The following is a 26314-nucleotide window of genomic DNA, read 5'->3' on the forward strand; positions in this document are numbered from 1 at the left end:
ACTCTACTAATTATTAATATCAGAAAAAAAAATTTAGATATCAGAAGTGACAAATGCAACATGTTGAAATACATTTACAGATAGCCAAAATTAACATATCAATAATACATTTTTTACTAGTAACAATGTTATTATTGAGACAAAAACCTGCCTTTATTAGTAAGAACTGTATTTCTGATATGTGCAATTGGAATTAACCAGTAAGAAATCAATTCTTGATATCAACAACTGAATTTGAAAAGCAGCCAAATGGTGACATTTAACTAGTGAAAATACAATTACAGATATCAAGAATTGTATTTTTTTTACCAGTTAAAATTAAATTCCTGATATTAAGAATGAGAATTTTAACTAGTAAAAATGTAATGGTTGATATCAAGAACAAACATTGTTACTATTGGAAATGTAATTCCAGATATCAAAAATAGCCATTGTTATTGGTAGAAATCCAATTCCTGATATCCATGATTAGAATTTTAACTAATAAAAAACTGAATTGTTGATATCAATAATTCATATTCTGTGAAGTAATAGAAGTCAAAATGGCTTGCCACAGAAGTACAATTACTTTTTATTACTGTAAAAATTACTGTTATTCATGTATTTATACAAGAATAATAAACTGCAGGAAATTCACAGTTGTTGTGTTTGAATGTTAAATTAAATAAAATTAATCATGGATCATTTGTATTATTGTTACAGTATAATGCTTTTTTAAAATGATCATAATGTCAAAAGTAAAAAAGTAAAAACTGTTCTCCATATTGGTCATCAAAAATCTGTATGATATTGGTCCTAAAAACACAACATGAAAACAATGACAGCTATCAACATCTCTAGACCAAACTGATGGAATAAATGATCGTCGTATCTTGTCCTGTCTCCAGTTAAACCGATTGTGCTTTAGTTTCTCCTGCTGTGTAATGTGGACTACAGCTGGTCATTGCTAAACTTCCATTCTGGGTCATGTGACCTAGTTTGGAACCAGGATGGAATTTGTTACTGACCCCTCCTTAAACCAATCCTCCCCCTAACATACACACTTTGACACGCACATGTGTGTACGCACAAACACAAACTCACACAGACACGCAAATCAAGATAGGTGGAGAACATGCACGCTGAGACACCATGGGTGTGTGTCCACCTCTGCCATTCCAGAGTCTTACATTATAAACAATACAAACAGACTGGGAAAGAGGAGGAGAGGAACATACAAAGATAAACAGCAAAAGAACAAGACAGCGGAGGAGAGGAAAGGTAGCATCCAGCTCAGGCAGCTGTGTGCTATTACCGCTCTCCCACCCCTCCTCCCGTGGCAGGAAATGAGCAATCATTTAGTAGTGACAGGTACACGCCAAACCACGGCACCTCTCCCCTAAAACCCTGAGAATACTGCACCACAGCCGGCCAGCATTACACCTACAGTCCACCACACGTCAGCGTCTGCCTGAGTCAGATACGCGTGTTTATTTCTCGTGTTTAACAGAGAAAGACTGGAGAGAACTTGTTGTAAATGCACAAGCTCAGTGGGTCTCAAACTTTTAAACCCAAGTACAATCTTGAGTCAGATCAGAACAAGTACTAAGTATCATCCAATCACAACAATGTTTGCACTTTTGGGCCAAAAATGTTAACCTGGGGTCTTCCTAAACCATAGTGCAAACCTGTGTAGTCAGGTTTTGGGATGTCACATTGTACATCTATAAACCCTAGGCTAAACGTATTACTGCATATTTATGAGGTCAATAACATTGATTGGACAAACACAGCTTGTGTCGGACATGACCTGTTCTAAGAGCTGCTTGTCCATCTTTGAAAATGTCACCACGTGTTAAGAAAAACATGTACTTAATACATTTGTTGTCAATTTAAAACAGTATCACATTTCTATCGGATCCTGAAAATAAATAACGTCTGAAAGTTTCTATGAATAATGTAAGCAAGCACTATTCTGTTTCTAATTGGCTGTCTGTTATTAAACAATTAATTGTGAAGATTTTACCACCTACGGGTTTACAATACACTATAGACCCTTAGAACCGCATTTTGGTCTTAACACCATTTTATTATCTAAAAAAATATACAATTCTGTTCAATAGTTTGATGTCAGTAAGATTTTTTTATGGCTTTGAAATGAGTCTCTTATACTCAAGGCTGCATTTATTAGATCAAAATAAAGTGTGAAATATTACTGCAATTTAAAATAACTTTTCTATTTTAATAATTTAAAGTGTAATTTATTCCTGTGTATTTCCAGCTATTTCTCCAGTCTAGTGTCACATGACCCTTCAGAAATCATGTTAAATTGTTGCGCAGTTCTTATTATTATGGTATTGATCCTGTACTGATATAATAGTTTTGTGGAAACCTTAATACGCTAATACATAAGCTATAAAGAATAGCTTTTAGTTGAAATAGAAATTCACTTGAAATAGAATTTACTGTCACATGGTCATTTTAATGCATCCCTGCTAAATAATAGTATTTAAGGGATAGTTCACCCAAAAATTATAATTCTGTCATTAATTACCCTTGTGGTATGCATGTGTTTTATTCATGAACATGCATCGACGACTGACACGGAAGAGAAGAAATTGTTGAATGAAGTAATAATTTTTTTGGTTTTCTTTGCGCATAAAAACTATTCCAGTAGCTTTCTAACGTTAAGGTGTCACATGAACTATTTTGAGAATTTCCTAACTACCTTTCTGGGCCTTGAATGTGTCAGTTGCATTGCCGTCTATGCAGGGTCAGAAGAAAGCTCTCGGATTTCATCAAAAATATCTTAATTTGGGTTCCGAAGATGAACGAATGTCTTACAGGTTTGGAACGACATGAAAGGGAGTAATAAAAGAAAGAATTTTCATTTTGCAGAGAACTATCCCTTTAATTTCTACCAGCTGGAGATTCATTGCGTTCCACAGTTTGAGATTCACAGCACTGGCTGAAAGTTCGTTGTTCTGTGTTTTTGAGAGATGGTGACTATGTCCAAGTCCCCAGTTGACAGTGCCAGGTCTGGAATGAATGACTTTACACACAACTGGCGAGCGAGCTGAGCTTTACTGAAAACAGCTTAACAGCTTACAACCATACTGCGTTTCCAATAGTGCAATGACATGATGAACAATCACTCTGAGATTGTCACTTTCAGGTGAACATCGAAAAAGAGAACAGGCCATAACAAAAAGTTAAACAGGACCCACGCAAATGCATTTTAATAATGTAGCTGGCAGAGAGCATTCAGACAGAAAGGCAGCCTGTCGCTTATTCATGCATGCGCCTGATGCAGAGCGACATAAATGTCCTCATTACAACAGCCATGTTGCCTCTAAACAGCCTGTGCAGACTGAACTTTATAAGAAATAGGGAAATATGTGTTTGCTGCTAGAGGAATTGTACTTTCATTCATCCGAGTTTTGCACAGAATGGCTTTAGGTCTCAAGGATGATCAATTTTAGATCCGTTCACATGCTGCCTAAACCCTTATAAACAAGATCTAGTTGTATTCAACTCTGGTTTTAACTGCATTACTTTGCTTTACATTACACACAATTAGAAATGGACAGGATCAAAAATTGGTTCACCGTCATCATTACATCTATATAGAGAAGTGCTTTGTCTAGCTTCATTTAAATGCTCTTAGTATAACTTTAACAGTAAAATATTTAAAATATAAGAAAAAGGCCAACGTACAAACGAAATGCAATTAAATAAGTGCTCTTAATCATTACTGAATGGGCTAATGTGCTAAACCACCAGCTTGGCAAATCACTCCGATTACAAAGTAGTTCTTGTCAGCACTTCAGGTACCGCATACTGCAACAATTCCTCAGACATGCTGAATTCAGCACTGTAAACCCTATTTCACTGGAGAGCAAGAGACGGGTCTATCCGCAAAGAACAAAAATAAACAAAATCAGCTCCCATATTGTTTGGTCTGTAACAGACTACTCCCTCAGGCTCAGAAACCTCATCTTCAGGGACAATTAGGCCATCTAGCACAGTACAACGGTCTTATTAGAGCTGTAAATGCTTGCATTTATTCTCCAGGAACGGTCACAACATAACGTTACACCTAAATTGTCTTTGGCATGAAAGTAGATAATTTGAAATATTTCTGGACCAATGGGACAGTTTGCTACTTCACCAATTTTTGAGTGTGTGTAGTTGCATTTGTTGAGTAAAGGAAAGTGTCTATAAACTATCAAGACAAATAATTCCCAGCCTAAGGAATAGATTATTTCCTTAGCATTGTTGGATATTGCTGAAGACGAATTGATTTTAAAACAAACAACCAAATTAGCAAATAAATAAATAAATAAAAATTTCTAAATAAAATAACAATCACATAAAATGTATTAAATAAAATGTAATCACATTTAAATAAAAACAACTAAATATATAAGCTTATAAAAGGTATATAATATATATATTTTTAAATACATAAATACATTTTCAGTTTTTATCTTAGGGCAAGAAATCTGCAGAATTCTACATAATAATGTGTCAAACTAAGCTCAATTACAACACTTTAACAGGTAGCAAAAATCCTTATAAAACATGTTATATCTACTAGGGGCTGGTAATTTACCGCGTTAATTAGATAAATTAATCATAGAGAAAAATAATGCGTTAAAATGATTGATGCATTTAATGCACTTGCCCCGCCCCAGACCCATGTGGATCATCTGTCATTCCATACAGTCGATTGATGACCAATATGAGGCAGGGCAACAACTTACTGCGTGATGGAGCCTAAAAAATGTCCCTAAAATTCAAGATATGGGGCAAAACACCCATTTGAGATTGTGTCTCATATTTACATCATATAGTTATAGAATATCACAAGTAGGCTAAGTGAAATATCACATGAGTGCAAATGTGATACTCATCTTATACAACAGTTCATTAAGAAGTTAATATTGTGTTATTTTAGACACATTGTTGTCTGTTTTGCTCAATTTTGCGAACCAGAAGTTAAAGACAGAGCAGAACTGTTAATTTCTGAGCAACCCACAGTGGCATTTCATTTCTTAATCCACGTTTTGAATGAATTTGGTCAACCAATTGGCTCGTTGAACCATTGGCGTTTGCGTTGGTTTTGTATGTTCCTCTCCTCCTCATTCCTGAATGAATCAACCATTTGAACGAATCAAATGAATGAATAAATGACTCAATGAAGACATTTTCCACCACCTACTGGCAGTTTTAGTATATTATTTAGAATCATTAACTAAATAATTTCATATTTTCATAGTAATAATAATAAAATTAAGAAAATAAATTATTAAAGTTATAGTTCACCCAACCAAAAACGACAATTCTGTCATCATTTACTCACATGGTCCAAAAGAGTAGGCTATATGTTATACATTTTATCAAACAAAATATTTCTTGCTGAACATACTTTTTGTAATGCCTGTTTGATGTTTTACACAACAGTGAGTTTAAATTATCTTTTGGGAGTCATTTATCCAAATTTGATGTGCGATTAATTCGATTAAATAATCGCCACATCATGTATTTAATTAGATAAAATAATTACCAGCCCTAATATTTACTAAACAAATACATTAGGGTTGTGGAATAAACAAAACTTTCTGTAGACCACTGTGTGCGACGCGTATATATATATATATATATATATTAGGGGTGTAATGATACGCGTATTCGTATTGAACCGTTCGGTACAAGGCTTTCGGTTCGGTACTTGGTACGCATTAATGTACCGAACGGTGAAATATAATGATATGCGTTCAACAAGGTAGCCCAATAACCCAAACGACGTAACAGGCAACGCCCCTGACACTCCCGAAGAAGAAAAAAACACCAACTTAGATGTTTATGTTAGGCTACTCAGTCATGCGCTCGCTCGCTCACTGAGTGAGCGACCAGTTCATGCACGGTACGTGATGGCCAATGCGTTTAACAGACCAGAAATAGAAGATCCACCAATAACCAACAGGTCTGGTGTTTGGGTGCACTTTGGATTCCTTGTATGATGGCAAGAGAGTGGTGGATAAAAAAACAACTGTATGTCGCATCTGCTACATGACAATAGGGTACACCAACGGGAATAAAAAATAAAAAAAAAACACCAGCGGGAATACTTGAAACATGTCAACTCATTTACGCCGACATCACCATATTTTGTCAGTATCTGGGAAAAGACGAAAAAAAGGAGAAATATACACGCAACAAACTATCCCTGCAGCATTTAGAAAGACATTTACAACTGACTCAAACAGGGCAAAAGACATCACCGCAGCGATTGGTAGGCTACATTTACATTATAGCCGCGAATATGAGACCTTACTATTTACTATTCATTCTATCATCACCATTATAGCTTACAATCCAAAGTGCACCCAAACACCAGACCTGTTGATTATTGGAGGATCTTCTATTTCTGGTCTGTTAAATGCATTAGACATTTTGCAACGAGCCTTCAGTGCGTGCTGAGTGAGCGAGCGGCTTAGGGGCCGTTCACATATCGCGCCTAAAAATGCGTGGAAAACGCTAGGCCCGTTTTTCTTCTCCATTCCAAAGCGCTTGAGCAGAAGCGCCCCTGAGGCGTCTGCCTTTGCTAAGCAACCATGACGTGCTCTCTCCATGAAGACGTGGAAATTTCAGCAAAGGATAAATGGATTTGCAGCTCTAAAAATCGCTTGCAGTAGGCTAACTCTGCTACTAAATTTATTTCGAAATTGCAATCCATATACAACTATGATCAGCTGTTCCTTCATCTTGACTGAGCTTTCAACATTGTTACGGGAAAGGATGAAGCTGATTGGTTAGTTCTTGTCACATGGGCCGCGGTGCGCTTGCGGCATTCTGAAAAGTTTAGATGTTTTTACATTTTGCTGTATCTAAAACGTACCGAACCGAACCGTGACATCAGTGTATCGTATCGAACCGTGAATTTTGTGAACCGTTACACCCCTAATATATATATATTATATATATATATATATATATATATATATATATATATATATATATATATATACATACATACACACGCGTCGCACACAGTGGTCTACAGAAAGTTTTGTGTGTGTATATATATATATACATACACACACAGTATGGGCCTCTATATAATGGATTCAGATGCACATCATCACATGCTCTTCATTCACAGTGAAACTCTAAAGCTCACATTGTCTTTCTCTGTGTTGTACATGCACACACATAAACCTACTGGGTTCTTTAACATGCATTTATGTAATGATAAGCATCACTTTGAAAAAGCATCTTGTTGCATCATACACCATCTCTTCAAGCCACATCTGTGGCCTATAGGTCATCACAAAAATCTCCCTCACAACGGTAACTTTCAATCAATTTAATGTGGAAGGATTGGACCACGAGTTAAACAGATCCATCATTGGGAAGAAGGACAGCATTGCACAACCATTAAATGACATTACATATCTTTGACTGACCACAGAAACAGCTCTTGGTTACAGGGCACTGATAGGTGGCTGAGGGAACAGAAGTAGGTTCTAACTATGATCAAACTATTTCCTCTCTTTTAGATCTCTTCAGCTTCTTCCATCCTTGCAGAGACAGGTTACATAACCCCATGTCACGTGTGCATGAGTATGCGTAGGTTTGCGGCAGTAACGATTTACGTGTGGTTTGGGCTCAAGTCTTGAGACGGTACTCGCTCCACCACAAAACCACACTAGGAAAAAGTGAGTCACACTACAGTCACCTCCTCAGGTGGACCAGGGGAAGGAATGAGTGAGATGGAGAGACGGGGACGGATGATGACTAAAAAAAAAACATTATGTTGAATGGCACAAACATGAGAAATGGGACAAACAGAGTTGTTTGTGTCCAAGCAATTGTGTTGTGTTTGTAAAACAAGGGCATGTCACATCAAATTAATTAGAGACTTGAATCATATAGAACAGATCCTGACACGGACAAAAGCACCAGTGGGAACCGTCATTATGGTGTTTCCCCGTTTCCTTTCATTCACTCGAGTAACACTGAAAGCACCTGTAAACTAAACAGCACTTCCTTTCTGACATCCGATTGTCATCCCAAATGGGTAAGACTGATTTTCTTTGGAAGGAGGTCATAATGTCGGAACAATATTGTTATACAAAACAAATAGTTGTGTCTTTTATTTAGTATTGGAGCAACGCAGCCAATTTCCTATAGGAGTTGAGCAACAAGGATTCTCAAATGAGCCGTATAAAGACATTCTGACTTTTCCCCCAACACAGTTCTGGCTGTTAACCTGCATGTTGAAGTTCAATCATCTCTGGCAAACATCATTATTGTGCAAGATACTTACACACTAGCTGGGAAGGTGGGCCCAGATGTGTGTAATCAACAAAAGGGATTGATTTATCTGATCAAGTTCCATATGCAACTAATCATTCACTTTTGAAAGAGAGAGAGCGCTGGATAGAGACAGACATATGGCTTGTGACTGACTGACTGCTTTTTTTTTTTACATTAATACCCAAATGTCAGTGTTCATATGTTAACGAATTTATGTACATTACAACTGATCTGTACAACTACAAGAAATTACAGCAAAATGCAAAACATTTTTTTACACATTTTTCTTATTTCAAATAAATGGTGTTTGGGGGGAAATCGTGGCCTAATAGTTAGAGAGTTGACTCCTAACCCTAAGGTTGTGGGTTCGAGTCTCGGGACAGCAATACCATGACTTAGGTGCCCTTGAGCAAGGTACTGAACCCCCAACTGCTCCCGGGGCGCCGCAGCATAAATGGCTGCTCACTGCTCCGGGGTGTGTTCATGGTGTGTGTGTGTGTGTGTGTTCATGGTGTGTGTGTGCACTTTGGATGGGTTAAAAGCCGAGCATGAATTCTGAGTATGGGTCACCATACTTGGCTGTATGTCATGTCACTTTCACTTTTTTCACTTTTCACTTTTGAATTTTTCTATTAATCAAAGAATTAATTCCATTAAATATCAAGAATCTCTCAATAATAACAATATTACAAGGATTAGAAAACTGTTACTGAAAACTGGAGAATTCAGCTTTGCCATCACAGGAATAAATTAGATATTAAAATTGTATAAAGCAAGAAACAGTTATTTTATACAATATTTAAAATATTACCTTTTTACTGCATTTTTGATTAAATATCCTTGGTGAGAGAGAAGAAACGGTTTTCTAAAAAATAAAAATAAAATCTAAAAAAATTAATTCATACTGACCACAAACATTTTAACAGTACTAATGTATATATATTTTTATCTTGTACATCTAAAAACATAAAAATAACAATACACATGGTACCAACATTTATTGTTTAGCCCTAAAATCAAAATGACACTTCCTAATTTGTTTCGTCTCACTGGTCCAAATCTGAGTTTGACTCTACTTCCTTCCCCTGTGGGTCCGAACCACAGTAAATTACATTTTAAGCACCACCATAAGTAATAGCACCAGATGTTTACTACAGCAGCAGTACGTAATTAGAATGAGAAGACACAAATTTAACTGTAATATAGGCATTAGGGTCGGGCCGATAGATAATGCCATCGTCCTTTGCCGATGGCTGGTAGACGTCACGATGTTGAGCCGGCATCGTGACCCCCCCCCCCCCCACACACACACACACTTTGTACGGAAAGAAAATTACGTGTACTACGGGACCCCTAAAGGGAATAAATACTGTACTATAATGTAACAGGCATCCATTAGCAATCGTTATATTTTTTCCATGCCTTTCTAAATACAGATTCATGCTTCCCTCACCCACCCCCGAAGTATGAAAATGCAATAAACTACTATATATATTTCTGACCAGGAGTATGCAAATGAAAGTGATTTGGAAAGACGCCATCCCCACTGTGAAGCATGGTGATGGTAGCATCATGCTGTGGGGATGTCTCTCTACATCAGGCTCCCGGAAGGCTCGTGAGGTGGATGGGTGAAATAAATGTAGAAAAACACAGGGAAATCCTGGAGAAAAAAACCTGACAGAGTCTGCAAAACACCTGCGACTTGGAAGAAGATTTGTTATCCAGCAAGACAATGACCCAAAGCATAAAGCCAGTGCTACACAGGGATAGCTTATAAACAACAATATTAATATCCTGGATTGGCCAAATCCACAGTCCAGATCTCAAGCCAACTGAGAATTTATGAGCGTGCTTGAAAAAGCCTGTCCACTCATAATCTCTATGCAACCAGACAAACTCAATTCAGTCATCAAAAACGGACTGAGATCTGCCTCCAAACCTCCTTAAAATTGATGACTTCATTAGCACCCTGACAACCAAAGAATTTCTTAAAGTTTCCTACATGCCGTGGTGAGATGCAATACAGCAGCAAATGAAACATTCACTAGTCCATTACCACAGCCACTCTGCCCTCAGTCCGATGCCACCACATTTATAATTCACACTTTTATGCACTTTTCTTGTACAAGGTGTTGGCTTTTTTTTTTAATACTAAGGTGAGCTTCTGTTGCATAGACATTCTAGCATAAGCAGCATTCTTGACACTTCAGTTTAATCTGTGTACTCTTAACTATCTCAACTACTGGCCATAGTGAGGTGCTTCTCTTAATAAGAATGAAGATGATGAGAGAGAAAACTATTCGATGTAAATGAGCCACTACTGATTCAGAAGGATTTGGTTTTAAATATCTTGAATCCTCTCTTACGGATAAATGACTTTCTGCAGCAGAAAAACTATAAGTAACTATAATGATGTGATGTCATGAAGATGCAAATGTCACATGACTACCTTGGACCATAGCACAGCACTGACTCTAAATTCCAAACAGCATAAATTGTCTTTACCTGATTATAAATTACATTTCTGACATTATTTTACTCATCCTCATGTTGTCGCAAACCTGTATGTTTGTGTTATCTGTTACGTGGAAATTATGACAGAAGTTTTCAAATTTGTTCAGTAGTTTGCGTCAAAAACTCTTAAGACTACAGTTCAAAAGTTTGGGGTCGGGTTTTAAAATAAATTTCTTATGCTCAGCAAAACTGCATTTAGTTCATAAAAAAAAACATATAGTAAAACTATATTGATTTGTGAATTATTATTACAATTTTAAATAAATATTTTTAGTGTCACATGATCCTTCATAAATCAGTCTAACACGCTTATTTGGTGTTTAAGAAACATTTCTTACTTTCAATGTGAAAAAGCAGTTGGGATTCTAGAAGTGGGATTGCCACTTCTAATCAATCAAGCATCCTTGCTGACTAAAAGTATTAATTTCTTACTGTAATAAATTATTAAAAAGTATTCAAATCTTTCTGACCCCAATCTTTTGAACGACCTGCATTTAAAATTTTCCTTTAGGTATCTATAAAAGCAGTAAGCTGAGTGTTTTAAGCTTGTTCGTGTGTTGGTTTGTGTCTAAAACTACAACAAAAAAGTGTATTGTGAGAGAACATTAGAAATGCACTCCACAGCGTGTAAAATAAACAGGAAAGCATGAGGGTTTGCCACACATTTCTGTATGACCTCTTTGAATTCTGCATGTCAGATAACGGTGGAAATTCTGAATCTTGTGATCGCAGCAAACCTGGTCCCCTTGAACAAAGAAATGAATTACTCATAAAATATGCACGGCTCCATGTTCATATGTTTACTTTGGCTACACATCACACCTTGCCGTGAAGCTCTGCGCTGTTACAACAAAGACATTTGTTCTGCATCTGCTCAGAACAATCCCAGTAATTACAGTGCAGTTTCCTCCGCAGTTTTGATCCCTAATTGTGGAAAGCCTTATTTCTGACCACACATGAGAACCTCACAGATAGGTGAACGCTCTCCTGCGAGTAATCACTACAAAGTCACTGACCAAGAAGTTGAAGGAGAGTTTAAGATAGCTATCTTTTTCTGGCTAGGTTTGTGTGTACGGGATAAATGTTGTATGTGTGTGCGCGCGCATGCAGTGATGTTGACATGGTTCTGATTGACCGGAAATGTTAAATAAGCATCTCTGCTATGAAAAGGGTCTCCGTCCCCCTCTCTCTCTCACCACATGTGAAACCACACAACGTCATGACAACTGCCAAAATAAACCTCAGCATCCTCCAAGAGGAGAGTGTGTGTGTGCGCTTCCCTGCCGTGCAATACGTCCGTGCAGCAGTGTATTTAATAACCTTTTGCAAAATCCCTGAAAGAATGTGTTCAGTGACACCGCAGAAATGAATTTCAACTGCCAACAGCTACACCATAACCAGCAGAAGATTCTCAACGATCCCCTAAATTTCTCTCAAGCAGTTTTAAGTTTAAAGTCAAATATTTTGATGAGGAAAAAAACGTTACTTGAGTAGAAAAGGCTTTTCTCAACTCCTATATTAAGGTTAACCCTTTCTAAACGTTTGAAAGCACTATGCCAATATTTTCCAGGAGCATATTGTGTCGTGTTACACTGTTATTAAGCATTTCTCGTCATATCTTTAACTCTGCGGCTATTAAAGTATGACTCGAAAGCTCTAAAGGGAACAGTTCATAGAAAAATGTCCAAATCTTTGTGATGTTCTGGAAAACAAAAATGTTTCAAGATTATCCTGGCCGGTAGGGCCGCACGATATTGGGAAAAAATGACATTGCGATATTTTATTTTACTGCGATATATATATTGCGATATGAAATCTAATCAAATTTTTTTACAAACAAAAATCACATTCGTCAAGGGCCGGGGAGCAGCTGGCCCGTACAGTTAATGAATAACGGATCAACTACGACAGCCTGCATCGCACATGCTGCGATGTGACTATCCTGGATTCGTACATCGCGATATCGATGCTTAAACGACACATCGTGCAGCCCTACTGGCCAGACTTTTCAATATAACGAAAAAGATAAGGACTAGGGCTTTCAAGCTTTAAAAAGGATGCAAAACACCATAAGTAGTGCATACAGCTAAAACACTATATTGCAAGTCTTCTAATGCCAAACAGTAACTTTTTGTGATGAACAGACTGAAATCTACCTGCCGTGAAATGCTTTATCTGTCTTTCAAAAACAGGTCTTTCCATTACTGTAGTAACAAATTCATCCTTTGTACATTACATTTTAGTATTCTTGTCATGTCAAATGTTTTACACTCATGTATACACTCAACATAATCATCAATTTAAAAAAGCTTGCTTACAATCCTGTACGTTATAAACCTGGCTTCCGCTGTGTTTTTCAAAACGTCTCCTGTCTGACAGAACCATATTGTACAGCTTTTGCCAGTTCAGTTCATGAGAGCCAATTCTCATCACCAAAATGTGGCAAAAAGGTATGTGCGTGCGTTTATGAATTTAACAAATTGTGTGAGACAATTTTCCTGACACTGCTACTCATTCAGCAAACCTTGCCATTATAAACACAAGGATGTTCCACTGGAATTCCTGGGGCAAATTTCCAATCTAACGTCCATGATGATTTGTAGCTTAACTGAGAAAATATTACTCTAACATTTGGAATCCAACGTGGTTGATTTACTAGTTTGAAATGTCACTGGTCAAGCATGTATATGCAAACAAACAACCACAGATTGGTAAATTTATAGTCCAACTTTGATTTGTTGTTAGATGAGCTAGGTCTATTTCACACTGTATGAGAAAGCACAACATATTTCAGCAACAATATAAATAGGTTACAATATCCCCAAGCAATGGAACTGCATATCAGAAATGTAGGCACGAGTTGTGTTTCAGCTCTGAACCAATTTTTAAAATGTGAACCATTTAAATCTTGGTGGAAAATACTTCCAGATTACAAATTTGCATATAGCAACATAATGCACTGCAAACTGCTCACATATTGTTTAAAAAAAGCATCTGTCTGGGTCAATGCAAGTTACATACAGTGCCAGACACAAACAACACTTTCTTGCAAATATAGTGCTGGTGTGAAAGCTTTAGCACTTACTGTTGAAACAATGTGAAACTCTGTTAAACAGGCCTGACTTTCACATTCATTTCAGTACAAGCAATGTAAATCACTATTAAAAGAGTAAATATGACTTATAGCTCCTCATTTAAAAGGCTGGCTTATGAGATTTACAAACTGACAGCTAAGATCAGACTATTATACACAATATTACATTATGATAAAAACAGTTTACCAAAGTCTAATAATGCATTAGGTAAGTAACATAAATACCCAAAGCAAACATTATGACCTAGCTTCAAATCTACCCAAAAGGTGGATGTAACATACACAAACAATCACAACACCATGCAGTGAGTTGCATCATCATCATCACAAAAATATTAATAAATGTATAGGTGTTATCACTTTTAAACCGTTATTGCACGAGAACTGTTTACTATGCACCGATATAATAATCCCCACATTGCGAATCTAAACTGCAATGGTTTTTAAGAACGTGTCGTTGTACTTTAGGTGCTACAGCTCTGTTTTTATGAATTGTGTTGCTCACTGTTGTTTTATTCTGCATAAACACATCCTTGAAGGCCCTGGCCTGTAATCCTTCTGGTATTCCTATTGGCTGAAAATAAAGTCGTAACGACTGCATGGAGAACCCATTGCGTTCCTCTTTTCTGCACGGAATAACGGAACATCTTGTGCCTCACCTTCCAGAAATGTCCTCCGGCTCGATCAGATGACTCTTGGTTAATTTGAAGCACGCGCCACATTAATTAGGTGAGTAGATCGACACATCTTCATAACTGTTTCTCCACAGCCATTTTTGGGCGAGACCTCAAGTCCCAAACGGTGGCTCTTACAAAGTGGAAGTAAGGGGTATTTATCTTATGCGCAATATAGAGAATCCGAAATCATACATTTCAAAATAAAATACAATCGTTTTTGTTGTAAAGCGCGACATTTAAGCAAACACCATCTATATTAGCCTATAATCAAATAACAACGTTCAACGTCCACCCCTTTAAAGAAAAATGGTACGGCTCAGTCAACACTAGTTTACTTCTGTGAATACAGCCAATCAGAGACGACTATATTGTCACTCTCCAATCAGAGCACCGCCTACTTTATGACGAGCGCACAGTCGGCGTTTTTTTTTATCAGATTCAAGGAACTGCGGGAAATCTGAGGAAGACGACGTTGTCACTTGTCAATTGAACAGGGATTATTGCACCCAAACAACACCAGTGCAAGACTAGCTAAATAGGTTTTCAGCGATTATAGAGAGCGTTGTATGTGTAGCCTACATATTTAACTAGCATAACATTAGGCTATAAACTAGATGAAGTTGGAACTGCTGAGAGAGTAAAAGTGAAGGCTTGCGCAATAAAAGACTACAGGTAAACAAACGACTAGTGGCGGATTTAGCAGTCTCATCAGCTCTCACTCTGGTGTTTGGTACACTGTCTGTACAGCACAGTTTGTTCTGTGTATCCAGACAATTAACTAAGTGACATGCCACTAAAAATGAAAATACTGTTGCTGTTCTACTTACTATGACATAAAATTGTTGCTTAGCAGAATGTCCAAGCTTCATTTTTCTATACACCAGTGGGATACAAAATCTAAGACGGCTGTATAATTTAGATTATTAATTAATTATATTTTTTCTTTCGCTTTTATAGTTTTAAAAATATATATATAATTTCAAACTTGTATTACAATAATTTTGCTAAATTAACATGAATTAGTATTTGATTTATCTTCAAATAAGTTTACATGGTCGGTGTCACATTTTTTACATGCATTAAATTATTTTATGCCATTATGTTTTTTTCTTAAAGCTAAACATTTCGATTCCAATTCTCTTATGTGATGATAAACTGAAATGAGCAGAATATTTTGGTTTATCCAGCTATTTTTCAGTTTGTCATAGTCATGCTCTAATGTACTAATATGCACCCTTCAGGGGTAAAGCTGTCCCTTTGAGTGACAAAGTGACAAGCTGTTATACACTTGTTATACTATCATACATTTTGCATATTTTTTTCTGATAGCATATGCATAATATTTAGACGGAACTTTCCACTTGTTTCAAAATGTAAAGATATATATTTGGCCTTTTGGCTTTATTGGGACAGTGCAAGTGTAAGAAAGCATTAGGAGATGTAAAAGAGGAACAGAGTTTGGGAAAACCCTTTAGTTGGAGACTTAAACTTGGGTTACCCCAAAGCACTGCAAAATATAAGAGTACTTCCCACAAAGCTATGACTCTGACTCAGGGTGGAACAAAAACACTTACGTGCTTTAGATTAAAAAAAGGAATATATCTGAATAAATTACAAATTGGTATTTAGACTGCAAAGTAACCTTGAAAGTAAAATGTAATTTGTCAAGACCCATTTAGACAATTGTATTTATATAGGAGTGGCTCACGGTCACAGCCTTCTCCCTTTTTAAACATAGTAGAAGGTTACATGTGGCCTTGCAAAATACATTCAGAAAAAGATCTTTCCAGCATCTTCAAATTATTGTTAATCCAATGCTTTTATTGTGTGCCCTCAGAAAACAGACACGTGGCCCAAAATATTTTTCAATGGCAAATTTTGCCTTGTGCATTTTAAAGTGTACTGTATTATTACTGACTAAACTTGCAACCTTGAAGTGCTTGAACCTTAATGTAATTTCAGTAAAAATCTTTCTTAACATCAGACTGAGAGAATGTGAGTTTCATAGGCTTAGGCTGCTGGAGTATAAACATAGAGAGAATCAATGACACTCCTTCTGTTGTAAACAATGAAATGGACTCACCCGCCCTCATTCTACATCTCCTTAAGAAATGAAGCACTTGTGCATTCAAGCCGAAGGGCATCCAGATGGCAATAACTTGTGTTTACAAAAAGAAAAAGCATCAGTAAGAAGTCAGATAAAAATAAATGGTTCTCTTAAGCTAGTTTGTTTATAGTTCATAGTCTTTCCCTCATCCCTCACTTGTCTCAGGCATATATGTAACGGTTTATGGATGTCTGTTCTGTAACAGGAGCCATTTGAATGTTTTGTCTGTGAAATCTGTCATGGTCATTAGAAAGGCAGAGAAAAGGTGAGTCAGTGAATTGTTCTACTGGGGCTAGCAAGTGTGATGGCCTGGCTGTTTATCAGTCGTTGAGCATAAAACCGAAAGCTTACGGGATTCTTTTTCACTCGGGTTGATTTCAAGGAAACTTGCCTTTTGGCTGCTTCTGAAAAGCTCTAAATGCCACATTGAAAGTGGTAGTGGAGAGCTTCCTCAAATAGTTATTTTGCAGCTTCCAACTTTGCCCTCTCCCATAGCAGAAGTACACCTGACATAGCTTTTCAGTTACATAACATCAACCAGGGTTTTTTCTTTTTCGGTTATGTCTTTTGACGTTTGTCCTTAGGAACCACAAAGTTGACATGGGCTAGTCAATTGCATGTAGTGAAAAAAGCAGTGAGAGTCTTGTCATTTATTTGGCATGCTTTCCTTCATTTCTTTTCTCTCTCTGTACACATTGTAAGTTACTATGGGTTGAGACTGAGAGGCTAAATTTGTAGCTAGTTGCAGCTTTCATGACCTCTAGACACATATGTCTTGCCATTTTTGAGAGCAGATGTGTGTGTAAATACATGGTTTTTCTTGAACAGAGGCATTCTGCTTTTTCTAACTGCTGTAAAAAAGAAAATTAAGAGTTTGGTTCCAAAATGCGATAAATACCATTTAAAAAAAGTTTGAGCCAAAATCAGTAATGTTTCTGGCAGGTATTGAAAAGTAAATTTTTAAATTGTACACAAAATGCAATATCTGCCATGTTACTTTGTCATGTTTTCACCCTATCTTTCCAAACTGCGACAAACACCAGTCTCCCTTCTCTGCAGAATACGATACATCCACTTAACCAATCGCAGCGCACCATTCCACGCATTGTAGACAGTAACTGACAAGCTACGCAACATCATGTTCATAATCGCAGATTAATCACCTTCGATTAAGAACGTGATATTGTGTAGCTTGTCAGTGATCTACAGCTCTGTGAATTAAATGTGGCTCCATCTGAAAGCATATGATGGAGATTTACTACTAATCACAGAACTGGCTTTACTGACGAGATGCGCATGAAATTTGCATGTGATTTATCATGCAGCCCTAAAAAAAATGTATCATTTTGATGGCATTGATGAACCTGTGGTGGGGAAGAAACATAAGCTATTAATAAGATTAGCATTGACCAAGTTCAGAGGCTGTCATGTGGATCAACTTACTATGTTGTGTATTTTAACAGTTTCAATTTGAAAAATAACTTTAATATTGATCCAATGGATTAATTGCACTTTGGGGAAATCTTGGAAAATCTAAATCTGGATTTGAATCTTTAGGTTATTATAACCTAAAGATGCTATGTGAAAGTTTGAATCCGAAAATAGTGGTTTTCATCTCGCCACTTTCTTGGTAAAGAAAACAAATTTTTACCCAAATTAATCTAAACTGATTTATAGTGTTTTTGAACCAAACTCTTAAAATATTATGGAACAAGTAAGCCCTAATATTAATTACATGACATTACTAGTCTGTTTATAATAATTAGCCACAGGCGATATCTCTATCATCTAATGTCACAACCCTGATTTGAAGTCAATCATTGTTAATTTATTGATATTATGTTTACTTATATAATGTGAGTAGTATTCAACAGGGGCCTGTTCTTTGTACGTCGCTTATTACATCCGAGATCAAATTACACATCCAAGATGATATCATCGTGCTAATCCTGATCCGGCTAATTGGGTTCTTCGAACACACCTGTTGTGTATGATTAGTATCGCTGGATTGAGTTATGAGAGATAATTGCGCGTTCATGTGTTGTCTTAAAAGGGGATAAGTATCGATACTCGAAACCATGATCAGCAGTGCAGCGATTGGCTGGTGACAAGACGGCAATGTAATGACGTCATATAATTTAAAACGACACCTGACGAAAAACTTGACAAATTTCTGGACTTTTATAAGGAAACAGCCAAGCAAACAAAACTACATAAATGTGATAATAGATACATGAGACAGATAATAGATACATGTTTTTATTTTATTATAATTTTTTTCATTATTCCCAATTATTTAGATTCGTAATTTATAATAGTTGTGCAGTCTTTACATTTTTATTTCAATGTAGAAATTATCTATTCATTTCATTTTATATTTGGACAGATTTGTTACGTGACAGCATTAATGAAAGTTTCTAAATGGTCAATATCATGATATCTGCATCTCCTGCGCTCCATCAAGCCACTCTTATAATAGCAGTCATTACTCAAAATAATGCACGACTCCAGTATCTGAATAGCATGTGTGTAAGACTCTAATACAATTATGAAGTAATAATTTTATGACAAATAAATATTTCAGTGAGTAAAACTGGCTGTGTCTATAGTAGGCTGTTATGGACTACACAACATTTTTATATTATTTTTAAATAATTTTTTTAATGATTATTATTTTAAATTATTGTCCCTGGATCTATAGGATACTCTTGTAATAAAGTAGCAGTGGTAGCAGGCATATTTTGACTATCATTTCTGGTTGAAAAGAAGAGATCTAATCCTGTTTACATGAAATAAGCCTGCTCCCGAGAAGGTTTAAGCTAACGGACCTGTTGCTATGACAGCAGCTCTGGGATGAGCTTCGAAGAACCAAATGATCCAAGATCATGCCAAATCGTCAACATTCAAATCCAGCTAACTGAGTTAGCGACATACGAAGAATGGGCCCCAGGTCATCAACATGGGGGCCACCATGAGGCGACCCACTCCATGTAAATAAACAATAAAAAAATTAAATAAATGCAAATGCCTGCTTGTGACCGGCATTTTCCTTTTAATGTGTTTTAAGTTTTTAATGAGGAAAAATACATAAAGTGCAGCTTTAAAAATCTGATATTGAAAAGAAATAAGCACCATGCTAATTCGCCAAATCTATCCACAAAATAGATTTACTAATAGATAGATAGACTAATAGATAGACTAAACACCTGCATACTAAACATGGAAATCTCTTACCGCTAATGCGATATCGGAAAACAAAAATTTGGAAATTAATAACGAGGATGTCCAAATGCCTTCTGTGGAATAAGTTCCTTCACAGAAAGCACCTGGATAATGATCGTTTCTCTCTTTCTTTCTGTTGGTTTCTCTTTTTATTTTTCCTTTTCTCTCAGGTGCATTCACATCTGCTCCTAAATGTGAAGGATTCTTCAATATTCAGAGCCTGAAGTGTGTGTATGTGTGAGTGTGGGAAGCACATGATTCTTCCTCTCAGACATGCCAGCAAAATGAACAGAAGAAATATTTTGGTTTTCCAACATACACAAAATAAATTTTAGCTGTGGTTGTGAGGTGAATTTTTTACGGAACATTTGGAATGGATCTCCAGTAAACTGCGTGACAGACTTAGCTCACCCGTACAACCTGGATGATCCAGAAAAAATCCTATCTCATACACACACGCACATTAGTGTGCTTCAACTATGGTACTGTTCTTCCTAACGCTTCCATTATAATAGACTCCTGGGCAAAATGTTAGATTTTGGATCACAGATATTTTAGAATGAACAAAATATTTAAAAGTGAAATGTGAAACAATATTGGTTTTTACACATCTCTGTGTAATCAATTTTAATTTAGCTGCGAAAGTTTTATGCAAGTTTGGAAATACTGCTTTTAAATACATTAATGAGCTTTATGTAACAAAATGATTTTGTGATTGGTCATGGCACACCTATAATTATGACTTCTGCATTTAAATTGCAAAAATTTTCAATGCATAAAATATTTTTGATAAGATTTCTATTGTATGTATCTATAGATCACACATTCTGCATTAGGCATTAGGTTATAAACAGTTTGTGTTCTAAGAATCTGCTGGTTCCCTCGATGTTTTGTTTTGGGTGTGGCCAAATTGGCCTCCTGGGCGTTATTGCACAACCCTGTCCAGGGACACTCCAGAGAAGAGGAAGTGAGATCATAATGACCTTGTTCTTGGGAAGGGGGTGTGTATTGTGATTGACATCTCAATCTTGCCTTCAAAACATTCCATTGTTGGGCCCTTGAGTTTTCCTGGGCTCTTGAATGGTTTTGTCGTCATGGAATTTGTGTTTGCGTTTTCCATGAGCAGTAGTAACTTCAGCACAGTGCTAGAGAAACAAGTAAACACAGATTTTGTGGCTTTGGATTTTTCTGGACCATGTCACAAACAATCAACTCATTTTTTGGCCACGTAACTGTTAGACTTAGAAATCACTTCAGCCTCTTTTTTTACACAGATGTTTCTGCTGTGCTTGGATCAGGAAGGACAGCTTTCATTTCATTATAAATCTGTGCACTCTATGTCCAAAGTTCTCAGTCCCCTCAGAAATGTGGCTGTTAATCCATGTCAGTGAGCTTTGGGGTTATCAGTGTACTTCAGAAAGTTGATATTGATGACATATCTTGCACTCAAAAGTTTATCCAAGTTTTTGCATATAATACAATGTTCTGAAGATAGAACGAGAATGTTTCTCACCCAAAACATATGGCCACAAAAGTTCATTTTCAGCTAAACTTAAAAGGCTCTTTGCCTGTTGTCAATAGTGTAGCAATATGAAGCGCATCACACAAAAGTCATTTTCAAAACAAGAAATTTTTTATTGGTTAACTGGTTAAGATAAATCTGCAGGACTAACTTCTGTTTAGAGAAAGCTTTTGCCCTAACAAATTCCTGATTACTTAGATTCAATTTGTAATGACTGGATTTTGCTCATGATAATTTGACAAACAACCATAAATGTGACCACACATTAATACTACCTGCAACTGACTAGCAGAGGCACACAGATAATTATGATTCTGTGAAATATTAAAATAAAATTGATGGGTTTTTATCATAAAATGCCCTTCAGTACATCCCACCCAAACTTCCTGTTTCATGTCAATACAAAATGATGCTTGTCAAGCCATTTCATGGGGTCTTCAAATCAGTTTAGTATTCTGGAAAATGCCTGTTTGAGTTACCTTGATCCTTGATGGTTTGTCCCTAGTTTAAGATTATTACATTTCTGTTTACTGTCATACTGTAATGGAAGATGGCTAATGCCTCATGCCGAACGCATTCCTGAGGGTTTCTAGTTTTTATCTCCATCCATTATGATCACCACTTTATTTCTTTTTTTCTTTCTTTTTTAGTTTTTAGTCATACCTGTGAGTGCCTACCATAATCGTCCATTTGTTTTATAATCTTTCTCTGTTTCTCCAGTTGTACTTGCCACCTGTGTTTCTCTTTCATTCCTCTCGCTTTCTGTTCCTTTCCTCTCTCACCACTTTAAATCATCCGTTTCTTCAATGTGTCTCTGTGTCAAATGAGCCTACACAAATAACTTTAAGCTGATTTTGCCAGCCTCTTTTTATGTATGTTGTCCTGTATCATTAGTAGTCCTTTGCATTTCCATTTCTCTTCCTTCCTTTTTTCTCTCTCTTTCAATCCTTTACCCCCTCTAACCCCCCCCCCCCCCCCCCCTCCAATGCACATACACACATCTTCTCCCTTCCCCCACACAGCTGGCGCCCTGAGCTGTTAGTCCAGATGGTTAGGAGGGGAGGCAGGGGCTTGTTCTCCACGTAGCCCCACAGCAGGCTCTCTGTCCTGGGCAGCTCTGAGTCGGCTCCCCCCTGGACCAACTGGAACCCCACCACCCCCCCACCCCAAATAGCACTGCCAGCATTAATCTCCTAAATGATTCCGCCAGGAGGAGGATCAATACTCATTTACAGAGACGCGCCTGATCCCTTAATGTAGAGCAGTGAGGATAGCTTTCTACCCCCCCCCCCATGTTGCTGTCTCTCCTTCTATCTTGTCTCTTCCTTTCGCACTCTTTCTTCCTGTCTTCATGGCCCAATCCTTCTCTTCCTCATAGCCCAGTGAAAGGAAAAGGTAAATGGGATTGGAATAGGTAACAGGTGAAGAAATGGATGTACAGTGGAAAAATGACCGGATAAATTGCTTGAAGTATGAGGTCAGTCACTTTAATGAAAAATAAAACCTCCGTTGATGAAGTCACCACACTTCTCCTATTAAACTGCCATCCTCAGTATGCCCAGTGGATTGAAACCAGCAGCACTTGGATTGCAGATATTGTTGGGTTTTAATTTTGTCCTGTTGGGTGGTCCTGTCACCAGTAACCAGGAATAGAGGCTACTGGCTTTCAGACTGCTATTTAAATAGCATAGTGACTGAGCGCTATTATACAGTTGTAATATTTGCTGTAGCATTATTTTTACTCTTTGTTTTCCATCGTTGCAAGAAAATATGACTTCATGTCGAAATGGCAGCATCCAAGGAAAATGGGAATAGACCGGACTTTCCACAGAATAATGGCCCCCGTCTTTTTCCAGTCGGTTAGCACCAGCAGAGAGTGAGCGCGTGTGTGGTTTTCAGAATGCCTCATCATTGATCTCTGATGAAGCCTGCCCTTCACTGAAATGCTTTTCTTCTTTTTCTTTTTCCCTTAGCCAGGGAACGTCTGTTTTTCACCTTCGCTCTGTCTCTGAGCTTGCCCAGCCGTAGTGGCACCTGGAGCCAACTCAGCTGGACAGCTGCTCTGGTCGCTGGCACACTGGGAGAATATAACTGGTGCCTGGTCAAAAACAAGCTAAACCATGAAATAATATTTTACCGTTTCGCTATTCCAAGTCCGCACAAAGTCAGCACAATTTCAGAGATTTCTTTCAGGACAGCACCACGTACCAGCAAAATTCCCAGTGAGGGTTCAGGAGGATGATGTTCATTTAATCCCACCAGAAGCCGCTTACCTCACTTCTTCCGAAAAGTTTCTTTCTGCAACTCTACCTCAGCTTCCAGTTATTGCAATGGTTATGGCCAGTAGGGGAACATAGCTCAAACCCCTTCATTATGGCCAGCCAAACCTGTCCACCCTTTTCCACATGACTTTTTTCCATTATATGCACATGCAGCATGTGAATAAATATATATAGGAAGGCAGAGATGAATGCTAACTAAAATTCTATGGACATTAATGCTATTATTATCTGTTACTCTGTAAAGCCTCTGCACAACCACAGATCACTTTGTCCTGTTGAATAATTCACTGTCAGCAGCCATAGGCAGGGCGAACTGGCTTAATGATGAAGGGACAGGCACCTTACTCAGCTCTGTCTGTTGTCTGTTTGATGAAGTGAAAGAGGCCATGGGTTGGAGAGGGTTAGACAGATGACTGGGAGGGTATTTGAGGCTACTACCAGGGGCATTTCTAAACTAATGTTGGGTTTTTCTCTGCAAAGATTCCGCTATGTACTTAGAGGATATTGCTTTCAACACAGAGCTTGTCTTCTCTCTAAACATTCAAAATGAAATTGCCCTGTCATTTGTCTCCTAACCATTGTTTCATTTCCCTTTCCACTTCCTGTTCTCATGACCATAGCTCACCTGTAGAGCGTTTGCAGATTTGATTAAACATAGACGGCTTTGGAATGTTTAAGAAGGTCATAGTTCTTTTCAGACCTCATTGTCTGGGTTCGTTTTATGGAAACACTTTTCATACTGCAGTTGAAATGCAAGATGAGGACACAGGATGTTAAAAAGATAAGTCTCAAAAAAGACAATTCTGTCATTATAACTTACCTCATGTTGTTTCAAACCCATTGGACTGAGGAACACAAAAAGTTACTTATTAGAGTTCATGAGAAAAGTAGTGAATTGTTGAATAAATACCGTATGGAGGAAACATTTAGGACATATTTGAACTAACTAGACAGTCTCATTCTATCATTTAATTCTGAGAAGGACTCTAGCCTTGAAGCCTCAGAAGGACACATCTTCATTGCTTTCCTCTGTTTGAGCAGCCCCCATTGAATCAAATATGTTCTGAGCAGTGGAGGAAGGAAATACTGTTTAATTTTACAATGATTATACTGAATATTTTTCTTTGATTTGCAACATATCATAATGAGATTATATATATATATATATATATATATATATGTATGTGTGTTTTCACTCAGTCAATGTGGACTGTACACTGCAGACCTATGCTAAGTACACCACACCCAGCTGAGGTCTGACAGAAACCTGATAGTCATCAGGTACAAGAATAGCGCTACCCACCACTGCTGCAGCACTTGCTTTTGTGACCTGTAACAGAGAGCGGCATACCTTCAGATCGAACCATGTTGGTACTTCAGCCTAGTGTGTCCTTGTATTCAAAGTCAAATAAATGCGCTAGCTCATGTTTTGGCTGCTGCATTCATATGTATGTACTTGACCAGATCATGTTTTACATTGGCTGTAATGGATAAAACACCTGAATATCTTTTGGATGCAATAAGGCCTGACTAAACTCAATATCTTCAACATTTACCTACATCTTTTTTTTTCATTGGCCTGAAGTTCTTTTTTATTTGGTGTCAGTTTAGCTCTCTCTGTCTTTCTCTCATGCATTCTCTCCTTAGTCAGAGTCAGAGGAGTAAACATCCCTGGGGAACAGCGAGCTCTTTCTTTGGGTGGAGGACTGAATCATTGCAGTGAGGGTCCCATGATCCTCCCTCTGCCTTGGGACACACACTGCATTCCTCCTTCCTACTCGGTCACACACACGTACACTCGAACACACATTTCCTTCATACTTTAAAGGGGTCATATGATGTTGCTAAAAATAACATTATTTGGTTTATTTGGTGTAATGCAATGTGTTTATGTGGTTTAAGGTTAAAAAAAAAACATTATTTCCCACATTATTTACATTATTGTTTCTCCTCTATGCCCCGCCTTTCTGAAATGCGTCGATTTTTACAAAGCTCATTGTTCTTAAATGTGAGGTGTGCCCTGATTTGCCAGCTGTCCAGTGCATTGTGATTGGCCGAATACCTGAAGTGTGTGAAGGAAATGTTACACCCCTAAACACTGTGATGCCGTGTGTGCCTGATGGGTAGGATAAAATGTCAGGACACTGGTGCGATGAGACAAAACCAATAAAACCCATTACAAACCAGGCATTGGTTGCATCCGGTGGGGACATAATTACTGATCATAATGACTTATACTGTCTTTTTACGTGTTCCATTGCATATTGTGCTACATAAACATAAAACCATGTCTGTTCTAACAGCACTCTTCACTGCTCAAAACTCACGTTTGCATCATCAGTGGCAAATCCTTTAACGTTTCATATGTAAACATACTTTTAGGCTGTGTGTCAGAAGTGCCTGACTGCAAAGTTCCTAGCAAAGTTAGAATTGCCCCACTTTATAAAAACAGAAACCCGCATTGTAGGCTACTCTCAGAGGAAACAGTCCTTGTCCTCCAGTAAAATGCGCAGCACACATCTGAATATTTGTTTGAGTACAACACTGTTGTAAATACAACTCAACCACTGATTTAGTTGTTTCCTCTTTTGG

At 37.4% G+C, this 26314-nt stretch overlaps 1 protein-coding gene across 4 annotated transcripts in view; it reads right to left on the reverse strand.

Moving 5' to 3' along the window:
* LOC113111526 (zinc finger protein 438-like) overlaps positions 1 to 14856 on the reverse strand; it is a 54770-nt gene extending 39914 nt beyond the window's left edge. For all 4 annotated transcript variants that reach the window (XM_026276325.1, XM_026276322.1, XM_026276326.1 and 1 more), the window contains exon 1: positions 14572 to 14856. The gene's annotated coding sequence lies outside the window, so the exon portion shown is untranslated. The remainder of the gene's footprint in view (positions 1 to 14571) is intronic.
* Positions 14857 to 26314: the final 11458 nt, after the last annotated feature.

This window comes from Carassius auratus, chromosome 12 (genome assembly GCF_003368295.1).
Source record: "Carassius auratus strain Wakin chromosome 12, ASM336829v1, whole genome shotgun sequence".
NCBI classification, from domain to species: Eukaryota; Metazoa; Chordata; class Actinopteri; order Cypriniformes; family Cyprinidae; genus Carassius; species Carassius auratus.